General features: G+C 43.2%; 1 protein-coding gene across 3 annotated transcripts in view; it reads right to left on the bottom strand.

Moving 5' to 3' along the window:
* Nucleotides 1–10,678, bottom strand: part of LOC109925492 (probable G-protein coupled receptor 132) — a 105,482-nt gene that overhangs the window by 18,956 nt on the left and 75,848 nt on the right. Inside the window, exon 3 of one of the 3 annotated variants that reach the window (XM_048600412.1) lies at nucleotides 4,696–4,818. The exons of the other annotated variants lie outside the window; for them this stretch is intronic. The gene's annotated coding sequence lies outside the window, so the exon portion shown is untranslated. The remainder of the gene's footprint in view (nucleotides 1–4,695; nucleotides 4,819–10,678) is intronic. 3 annotated transcript variants of the gene reach the window in all.

Raw genomic sequence — 10,678 nt, 5'->3', positions numbered from 1 at the left:
GGTTTCTCTTTTGCAAAACCAATCAAACTGTGGTAAACTTTCTTTTAAATGTACTTCTACCTCCACCTTAACAATGGACTCTAGCATTTTCCCAACAACAGGTGTTAGACAAACTGGCTTATAAATTTCAGCTTTCTGTCTTCCTCCCTTTCTGACCGGGGTGTCCGTTAATGGTTTTCCAATCTGCTGGAACTTTTCTGGAATCAAGTGAGTTCTGGGCTATTTCAACCAATGTCTCCCCATCTCTGCAGCATCTTCCTTTAAAACCCTTGAATGGAAACCATCAGCTCCTGACTGTCTTCAGTCTCATTAGTTTGTCAAATAATTTTTCTCTTGATAGAGACTGCTATACAACCTTTCTGCCCATTGTCACTTCACTGATCTCGCATCTTTGAGATGTTCATGCTACTTCCTCTGTGAAGACTGGTGCAAATTAAATTATCTACCATTTCCCTATTTCCCCATTATCAACTCCCCAGTCACATTCTCTAAGGTTCCCACACTCTCTTTAGCCACTCTCTTTTTTATATAGAAGCTCTTGCTGTTTGTTTTTATATTTCTTGCCAATCTTGTAATCAATTTTATAAGCTTTTTGGTCATCTGTTGCTGGTTCCTAAAAAAAAAACCTAATCTTTTTAGTTTTCAACACTTTGTGCACCTTATTTTTTGATTGAATACTCTCCTTGACTGCCTTTGTTACCCACAGACAGTTCATCCCTCTTTTCAAGTCCATCTTTTTGACAGGAGTATTATTTTGCTGAGTGTTATTAAATATCTGCTTCTGTTCATCTACTGACCTTCCCCTTCATTCATTTCCGAACCTGCCTCTTTCTTTCTATCTCCATAATTTGCCCTGATTTAAGGTGACCAAACTGATTTGCTTCCTCCTCAAACTGAATTTGAAATTTTATCATGTTGCGGTCAGTGCTCCCAGGGGATCCTTAACTACGAGATCTCTTATTAACTCTAAATCATTACACATTATCCTAGATCTAAAATAGCCCTCTGCCAGGCAGGCTGTGCAAGTAGTACTTCTGCAAGAAACAATCTCTGATGCACCCTACAAATTCATCTTCATGTTACCTTTGCCCCATTTAATTTATCCAGGCAATGTCCCTCACGATGATTGCAGTGCCTTTCTTACACTCCTCAATTATTTCCTGATTTATACCTTGTCCTACAGTGAGTCAACTTTGTGGGGACTCAGGGATGATTTCTCCCATGAGTTCTTTCCCTTAGTATTCCTCATTTCTGCCCAAACTGATTCCACACCGAGATCTATCGCACCTAAAATCACTACTAATGCACCTACTCACTGCCATACGCATACTGTCCTTTATTAACAAAGCTACTTCACCCTCTTTTTGCTTTTTTATCTAATTTTCCAGAATGTCTAATATTCAGTCCCCAGTCCTGGTCACCTTCTATCATGTTTCTGTGATATCTATCAAGTCATATTCTTTTATATCTCTTTGTGTTGTGAACTCATCTACCTTGTTACAAATGTTGTGTGCCTTCAGATAAAGAGCATTAAGCTTTGAACTCTTATCATTATTATTTATTTTGGTTCTATTTTCTGTTCCACTTTTCTGTAGGTATTTCCTATGCCTTGCTGACACACTTTAATTATCGTTCATTCCTTCACTACCTTTGCTCTCTTGTTTCTTCTTGATTTTTTAAACTTTCCTTCAGTTGAATCATCCTCAACACAAATTAGTTTAAAGCTGTATCTCCAACCCAGGTTATACAAATCACTAGGAGACCGGTCCAGCAAGGCTCAAATGAAGTTTGTCCCAGTGGAACAGATTTCTTTCTCCCCACTGCTGGTGCTAGTGAATCTGAACCCATTTCTCGCACCTATCTTGGAGCGACGCATTAAACTCTCTTAAAAAAAATACAACGAACTGAGGGTGCTGGAAATCAGAAATAATGACTGCAGAAACTCAGCAGATCAGGTAGCATCTGTGGAGAGAGACACAGAGTTAGCATTTCAGGTCCAGTGACCATTCGTCTGAACGATACTGGTTTTTAATGTAGCTCTGAGCTGCTTGTAATCTCTCAGCAGAACCTCTTTCCTAAGCTGACCCATGCCATTGGTACCTACATGGACCACAACACCTGGATAATTCCTCTGCGTGTGTGGGTGTGTGTGTGTGTGTCTGTGTCTGTGTGTGTCTGTGTGTGGGTGTGTGTGTCTGTGTGTGTGTGGGTGTATGTGTGTGGGTGTGAGTGTGTGTGTGGGTGTGAGTGTGTGTTTGTGCGTGTGTGTATGTGTGTGCGGGTGTGTGTGTCTGTGTGTGTGTGTGTGTGTGTGTGTGGGTGTGTGTGTGGGTGTATGTGGGTGCGTGTGTGTGTGGGTGTGTGCGTGCGTGTGTGTGTGTGGGTGGGTGGGTGGGTGTGAGTGTGTGTGTGTGTGGGTGTGTGTGGGGACTGTGTGTGTGTGTGCACGCGTGCACGCGTTTGTGTGTGTGGGTGTGTGTGTGTGAGTGTGTGTGTGTGTGCATGTGTGAGTGTGAGTGTGGGTCTGTGTGTGCGTGGGTTTGTGTGTGTGTCTGTGTGTGTGGGGGTGTGTGTGTGTGCGCGCACATGTTGGATACTTCCCTTCTCAGGTTGCTCTCCCGCTCGGAATAGACATCCTGAACCTTTTGATCAGGTAGACAACCCAGCATTTGGGATTCTCTATCCTTGCAGCAGAGAACAGCTACCTGTTCCCCTAACTGTGCCATCCCCTAGTACATTGTTGTTTATTGCTCCCACTGAATGGTGCTTTGGACCATGGTACTGTGGTCAGTTTGTTCATCCTCCCAGCAGTCATTACCCTTGTCTACACTAGGAGTAAGAACCATGTACCCATTGGCTAATTGCTCCAGTGCTAAACTCTCAAAGCCCATATTTGCCTCACTTGTCCCAGACCATGGATCAAATTTAATGCAATTAATTGAATTAATCTGACTATCTCCTGAAAGTCAGTCCCGAGGCTCCTCTCCCTCCCTGATGTGCAGCAGAATGCTCAGTTCAGACTCCAACTCATCATCTCTGATCCAACAACGTTCCTCAAACAGCCAGCACTGTGGGTATCGCTGGCAAGGCCGGCTTTTATTGCCCATCCCGAATTGCACAGAGGGCAGTTAAGAATCATCCACATTGCTAGACTGTCAATCCAGAGACTCAGGTTAATGTTCTGGGGAACCAGGTTTGAATCCCGCCATGGCAGATGGGAGAATTAGAATTCAGTTAAAAATCTGGAAATAAGAATTTAATGATGACCACGAATCCATTGAGATTGTCCTAAAAACCCATCTGGTTCACTGATGTCCTTTAGGGAAGGTAACTGCCATCCTTATCTGGTCTGGCCTACATGTGACTCCAGACCCACAGCAATGTGGTTGACACTTACCTGCCCTCTGGGCAATTAGGGATGGGTAATAAATACTAGTCCAGCCAATGATACCCATATCCCATCAGTGAATTAAAGCCAGCAACTGTGGATGAACAAAAGCTAAACTTTCTGCAGTATGTTCTACAGGGAAATCTTCCCAATGTGGATTCCTAATTGCCCCCCCACCCCCTGCCACATGCACCCACCCCCTCCACCAGCCCCTGCCGTGTTCTCTGGCCTATGGTGGATGGACTGGAGATTTGAAGACGAGGAAGATGCAAAATGTTTCGGGGGTCAGAGGTGTTAGCCTCTCAGAGCTGAGGGGAACCTCCATGTGGCCTGTTTGCCTTCCTGACCATGGCTGCACTGTTGGCACATGAAGCATCCAGCTCCAAGGTACCCCCAGCCTCTGGGCGAAGGAACTGCGTCTATCGCCTTCCCTGTCTCTGTAACAGTGATGTTGCTCCATCACCCTCAGCAAGTCGCTGGAAATACTCCCCAGTGGTGGGAATGTGTTAGGGAACTATTCCAATGCAGCTAACACCCTTACTACCCCTCCCCACCACCTCACCTCCCTCACAGCGAGGTCTCACCCACTGAGTGCAGACACACAAGTGGCCGAAAGCAGCTGTACAGTAAGTGAGGAATAAGCATCTTGGCTTCTCCATTGGCTAATGTCAGCTGCTACATTTTCAGTTTGCTCACTGTTAACACATCCTGCCCTTAGCCAGCTGAACCAAAACCCACCTATTCTTATCCCTGAAAACTCAACCCCAACTCAACCAGCAGTGATCCGTTAAAAACTCGATTATATGAGAAGAACTGTACAAAATGAGGAGCAATTTCCTTCACCCCAAGAGTGGGGAGCCTGTAGGATTCTACACCACAAAAAGTGGTTGAGGCCAAAAAATTGAATGTTTCCATAAAAGATATAGTTACAGGGTCATCGACTCATTGAGTCTTACAGCACAGAAACAGACCCTTCAGTCCAACTTTGGAGCTAACGGGATCAAAGGGTATGAGGAAAAGATGGGAACAGGGGGCTGAGTTGAATGATCAGCCATTATCATACTGAACAGCAGAGCAGGCTTGAAGGGCTGAATGGCCTACTCCTGTTCCTATTTCCTACGTTTCTATAACTTCCTGCACAATCTGTAAAATCCTTTTAGTTTTATCTCCAGGCCCAACTTTGGACCTTTGTAAACTCTAGACAAAGAAATGAGTGTGTGTGAGAGGGAACTCTGACTTCATGGGTGAAGAATACAGCGTTGTGGATATTGTGAATGGCCATCTGGCCTACGGGCTTTGTCCCTTACCTGATGGACAGGGTCCTTAACACCAAACATAACTGCGGAACACTGCAGAACCGAGGGATTTGAGAGTCTTCATCCGTGAATCACGAAAAGCCAGCAGCCAGGTTCAGCAGCTAATGGGGAAGGCTAATGGAATATTGACCTTTATTTCAAATAGAATAGAATATAAAAATAGGGAGGTCTTGCTAAAACTGTACAAGGCACTAGTCAGACCACAGTTAGAATACTGTGAACAACTTTCGTCTCCTTATCCAGGGAAAGATAGACTAGCACTGAAGGTAGTCCAGAAGATTCACTCAACTGATCCCAGGGATGGAGGAACTCTCTTATGAGGAGAGGGCCTGTACTCATTGAAGTTTAGAGGAATGAGAGGAGACCTTATTGAAGCATACAAGATTCTTAGGGGACTTGACGGCGGGGATGGGACGAGGTTTTTTCCCCTAATGGGAGAGTCTTGGACCAGAGGGGATCATCTCAGAATAAGGGGTCACACATTTAAGACAAAGATGAGGAGAAATTACTTTTCTCAGAGACTAGTTAATCCGTGAAAGTCTTTGCTGGAGAGGGCTGTCATGGTTGTATCATTAAGTATATTCAAGGCTGAAATAGACAGATTTTTAATGAGTAAGGGAATTGAGGGTTATGGGGAAAAGGCAGGAAAGTGGGGCTGAGGATTATCAGATCAGCCGCGATCTCATTAAATGGAGGAGCAGACTCGATTGGCTGAATGGTCTACTTCAGACCATAGTCTTATGGTCTTACACTGATAGAGTAAACCTATTGGCAATTGGTTGAGCATTCTGAAACCTTAGACCTCAAACCCACACCATCTCATGCAAACAGGAAGGAGAGAGACATGGAGAGATTAGATTAAACAGAATCATGTTCTCCTCGGAGAAGGCTGAGATGAGATCTGATTAAAGTTTTCAAAATCATCAGATCGCTGGACAGAGTAAAAAGGGATAAAACGTTTCTGCTCATGGAATGATTGAGAGCGAGATTGTACAGACTTCAAGTAATTAGCAAAAGAAACAATAATGAGCAGATGAAAATCTTTTTCACGCAGTGAGTGCACTTGGAATTTTTTTTTTATTCATTCACGGGACGAGGGTGTCGCTGACCAGGCAGCATTTATTGCCCATCCCTATTTGCCCAGAGGGCAGTTAAGAGTCAACCACGTTGCTCTGGGTCTGGAGTCATATGGAGGCCAGACCAGGTCAGGATGGCAGCTTCCTTCCCTAAAGGACATTAGTGAACCAGATGAGTTTTTCCAACAATTGACAATGTTTATTATTAGATTCTTAATTCCAGAAATTTATTGAATTCAAATTCCATCATCTGCCGTGGTGGGATTCGAACCCTGGTCTCCAAAACGTTATCTGGATATCTGGGCTAACAGTCCAGTGATAATACCACTAGGCCATCACCTCCCCACGTGCTGTCTGAAGGAGTGGCGGAGACAGGGTCAATGAGTCTTTCGGAAGGGAATGTAATGGTTCTTTGTGAAAAGGAAGAATGTGTGCAGGGTAGGCAGCAGAAGGTGGTAAGTGAGGGCTGAATGGCCTTGTTCTGCACTGTGACTGTTCTGTGATTCTGTGTCAATTTGAAGCAAAAGTAGCAGAGTGAGAATAAGGAAGATGGCTGAAGACTAGGAAGTCAAGTGTAAGCAGAAGTAACTTGTATAACTTGCAACATTACAATCGAAACATACGTTTTAAATTGCATTACTGCAGTTTCTGGTTTCCACGCTGTGCCCTCACAGTTTTGAGGCCTCCCCAAGGTTCACTTCTCTCCCACCCGTCATATCAATGAGAGCTTCCTTGTAAATCCTGATCCCACTCACTTCCTGATGATTTCACTCCCTGTTCACTATTCCATTCCACTTAACCTCCTGCACGCTGACTGGGACACAGCCACAGTTCTTTCTGATTTCCCACTGCTCTTCCACCTTCAGCCATTCCTCATCCATTGACCTTTGGATTCTTGTGTTCAAACCACTCCGTGGCCTCACTCCTCCCTATCTCTGAACCACTTCAGCTCCACATTACACTCAGTGTATTCTGGAATACTGAGGATAGAAGCTTTTTGTTAAATGGTGAGAGAATTCTTCAACAAGAGAGCACCAACTTGTGTCTTTTTTACCGTTGTGAATAGACTTTGTTTTATATATATGTGTGGCCAATTGTATATTCACAAGCAAAGACTGTTAAGGGCAACACTGACATCAAAAAAGTGAGGGAGTAGGAGAAGATAGAGAGGACTAAATCAAAATGAAGTTGGAAGGGGGAGAAATAAAGCACTCTATTGCCCATAGTGCCCGCCTCTCTCTAAAGACAGCGAGAGCATTGATGGACACTGTATGCTCCCCCAACCCCGCACTGCCCAATAACACTGGGTTCAAACGTAGCTACAGAAGAGGAGCAGACAATCGCCAGAGATGATCCCCTCCACAGCCCACAGCCTGGACCTGTTTGTAGCCAACCAACCTGCATTTATACATCACGTTCAATAAGATACCACAAGGTGCTTCACAGGAACATGATCAAATACGTAGCGAGATCAGAGTGCAGGGGACCAGGGGCTCAGTCAATGTAACAGGTCTTAAGGAGCATCTTAAAGGAAAAGGGAATCAGGTTAAGATTCTTTGTTCATTCACAGGATGAGGGTGTCACTGGCTAGGCAGCATTTATTGCCCATCCCTAATTGCCCAGAGGGCAGTTAAGCGTCAACCACATTGCTGTGGGTCTGGAGTCACATGTAGGCCAGACCAGGTAAGGATTGCAGTTTCCTTCCCTAAAAGGACATTAGTGAACCATGAGGGTTTTTCCTGACAATCAGCAATGTAGTCAATGGATTCATCATTAGATTCTTAACTCCAGATACTTTATTGAATTCAAATTCCACCATCTGCCGTGATGGGATTCGAACCCAAGTCCCCAGAATATTACCTGGGTCTCCTGGAATAAACAGTCTACAGATAACACCACTAGGCCATCAGATGTGGAGAGATGCATAGACGGAATCCCAGAACCTGAACTGCCAGTAACTGAATGCACCAGAATAGTTTCTTCAAATGTCATATTCTAGAGTTGACCAGAGAGCTGGTACAGGCTTAGCACTGTGCAACACAATCCGATTAATTCATGAGCTCTTATTATGAAGGGACACCTAGGTAGCAGCAATCCTAAAATGATTGCATTTTGCATTCAGGTTGAGGAAGAGAAGAGTGGGTCCAAGATTAGTATTTTAAACTTAAAGAGGGCATGAAAGTAGAGCTAGCTAAAGTGAACTGGCAAATTAGTTTAGAGGATAGGTCCACAAAGAGACAGAGGTAGATGCATGAAGGGATATTTTAGAACACAAAGAGTCAATACATTTCAACAAGGAAGAAAACATTGAATGGAGGACCCACCATTCGTGTTTAACTAGAAATGCAAAGAAGGAAGGAAAATTAGAAAACCTGAGAAAGTTGCCTAGAAATATAAAACCAGTCAGAAGAGTTTCTATTGATATTTTAAACAGATAAGAGTTAACAAATTGAGCGTTGGTCCAATAGCAAATGAATATGTTAAATTGGCTTTGGAAAATAAAATACGGCTGATGAATCTATATTTTACTTCGGTCTTCATTGTGGAAGAATGTGTAACATCACAGAAGTAGCTACAAATCAGGAAATGAAAGGGAGGGAAGGACTCAAGAAAGTTAGATTCACCAGGAAAGTGGTACTGAGCCAATTGTTGGTGCTGCAGGCAGACAAATGCCCAGGTCCTAATGGACTTCATCCTCAAGTCTTAGAAGATGTGTCTAGCGAGATAATTGATGCATTAGTGTACATTTTCCAAACTCCTAGATTCAGGGAAAGTTCCACCAGATTGGAAAATAGCAAGTGCTTATTAAAGTGTTTATTCAAAAGGGGAGGGAAACAGAAAGCAGGAAACTACAAACCGGTTAGCTTTAGGGAAGATGGTAGAATCTATATGAAAGTGCAGAGCACTTACAACAGTCAGGATCAACAACGTTTCGTAAAAGGGAAATCATGTTTAACCAATTTCCTGGGGTTCTTTGAGGAGAAAACCATTCTGCAGAGAAAGTGGAACTGGTGGATATAATGTACTTAGATTTCTAGAAGGCATTTTATAAGATGCCGCATCAAAAGTTAATGTGCAAAATAATTATAGTTATATATTAGCATGGATAGAAGATTGGCTGCTTTAAACAGGAAGCAGAGGGTAGGTATAAATGAGTTACTTGGTGGTTTGCAGTGAGTGGTCTACCACAGGGATAGTGCTGAGGCTTCAATGTTTTAAAATATGTATAAAAGAGTTAGACCAAGGGGCAACTTTCTGATGAGTTTTATGGATCGGAAAGTAAGTTGTAAAGAGGAAATAAGGAGCTATAAACGGACTAGTACATTGAAAAATACAAAACTGTCAATTGCAACAGGAAGAATGAAAAGGACTTTTCAGAACTCTGAGACATAGAGGGATCTGTGTATCCTTGTGCATGAATCACTAAAGGCTAATATGCAAGTATGGCAAGTAATTAGGAATACTAATAGAATTATTAATTTATTGCAAAGGGAATTGAATACAAGAGTAGGGAGGTTATACTTCAGTTATACAGGGCATGAGTGAGCAATATGTACAATATTGTTATTTATTTAAGGAAGGCTTTAGAGGCAGTTCAAAAATTTACCAGATCAATACTTTAAATAAATTTGTTGTCTTAAGAGGAAAGATTGGACAAGTTTGGCTTGTATTTGCTACAGTTTAGAAGAATAAGAGGTGACTTGATTGAAACATATAAGATCCTGAGTGGTAGTGACATGAGAGATTTGAAAAGGATGTTTTCTCTTGTGGGAGAATTGAGAACCAAGGACCATTGTTTACAAATCAGGAATCACTGTTTATAAATATGGATAACAAGAATTATTTTTCTCACAGAAGGTTGAGGGTTCTTGGAATTCTCTTCCTAAAAAGGTGGTGAAATCAGAGCCTTAAATATTTTTAAAGCAGACATGGATTGTTTCTTCATAAGCCAGGGATTAACTCTGTTTCTCTCTCCGCCAGATCTGCAGAATTTCTCCAGCACTTTTCTGTTTTATTGATTTCAGATTTCCAGCACCTGCAGAAATTTGTTTTAACCGTTGCGGAGAGAAGTTGGATACATTTGCAAAAGCCGATAGAAGTGTGATTCCGTCTCCGACAAAATGTTCAATTAATATTAAATCTAATGTTAATAGACGTTTGCAGAGTATATAAAAGATCAAAGAGGCAGTGTAGGCGGACAGAGTTAGTATACAGATTAGCCACAATCTCAGTGAATGATAGAATAAAAGGTTAAAGTTGCCATAGGACTGCTCCCTCATTAGAGAGAGAGAGAGAGAAAACAGCTGGCGGGGGTTTAACCTGAGGGTCACCACGCCTCAGGCGAGGGGAGAGGGTGAGAAGGAGGGATCTTCCTGGTAACCTCAGCCAGTGTGGGAACAGACCCCCCATTGGTATCACTCTGCATTGCAAACCAGCTAACCCAGCTAACTGAGCCCCTTGCATAGACTTGGCTCGAGAATAGTCTCCCCCGATCCTGATATTTCTGCAGTATTTCTCTGTAACTTCTCCTGATCTCCTGGTGCACCAGTCTATACACACTTCCTTCTCACTGGGCACAGAGTCTATCCCTGCAGCACATGTGGAGGGACCAGAGAGGCATGGATTTCTGTCTCTAATCCTACGCATTCACCAACACTGCACATTTTTGTTTCATCACTAAACTCGTATATATTGCTTTCTAGCACGCCATCTTAGGCCATCAATGAGTACAGTAAGTAGTTGAAAGCTGCTCCACTGTTCAATATGAGTGTGACTCAGTTGATTGTCCACATTCCTGCCCTATTCCCCCTGTGCCTCATTCCTGCCCTATCCCCCTGAGCCTCATTCCTACCCTACTCCCCTGACCCTCATTCCTGCCCTATCCCCCTGAGCCTCAT

Source organism: Rhincodon typus, chromosome 8, assembly GCF_021869965.1.
Source record: "Rhincodon typus isolate 14 chromosome 8, sRhiTyp1.1, whole genome shotgun sequence".
Classification (NCBI taxonomy): domain Eukaryota; kingdom Metazoa; phylum Chordata; class Chondrichthyes; order Orectolobiformes; family Rhincodontidae; genus Rhincodon; species Rhincodon typus.
Note: the sequence above shows the minus strand (reverse complement) of the source record. Positions and strands in the feature narration are given on the sequence as shown.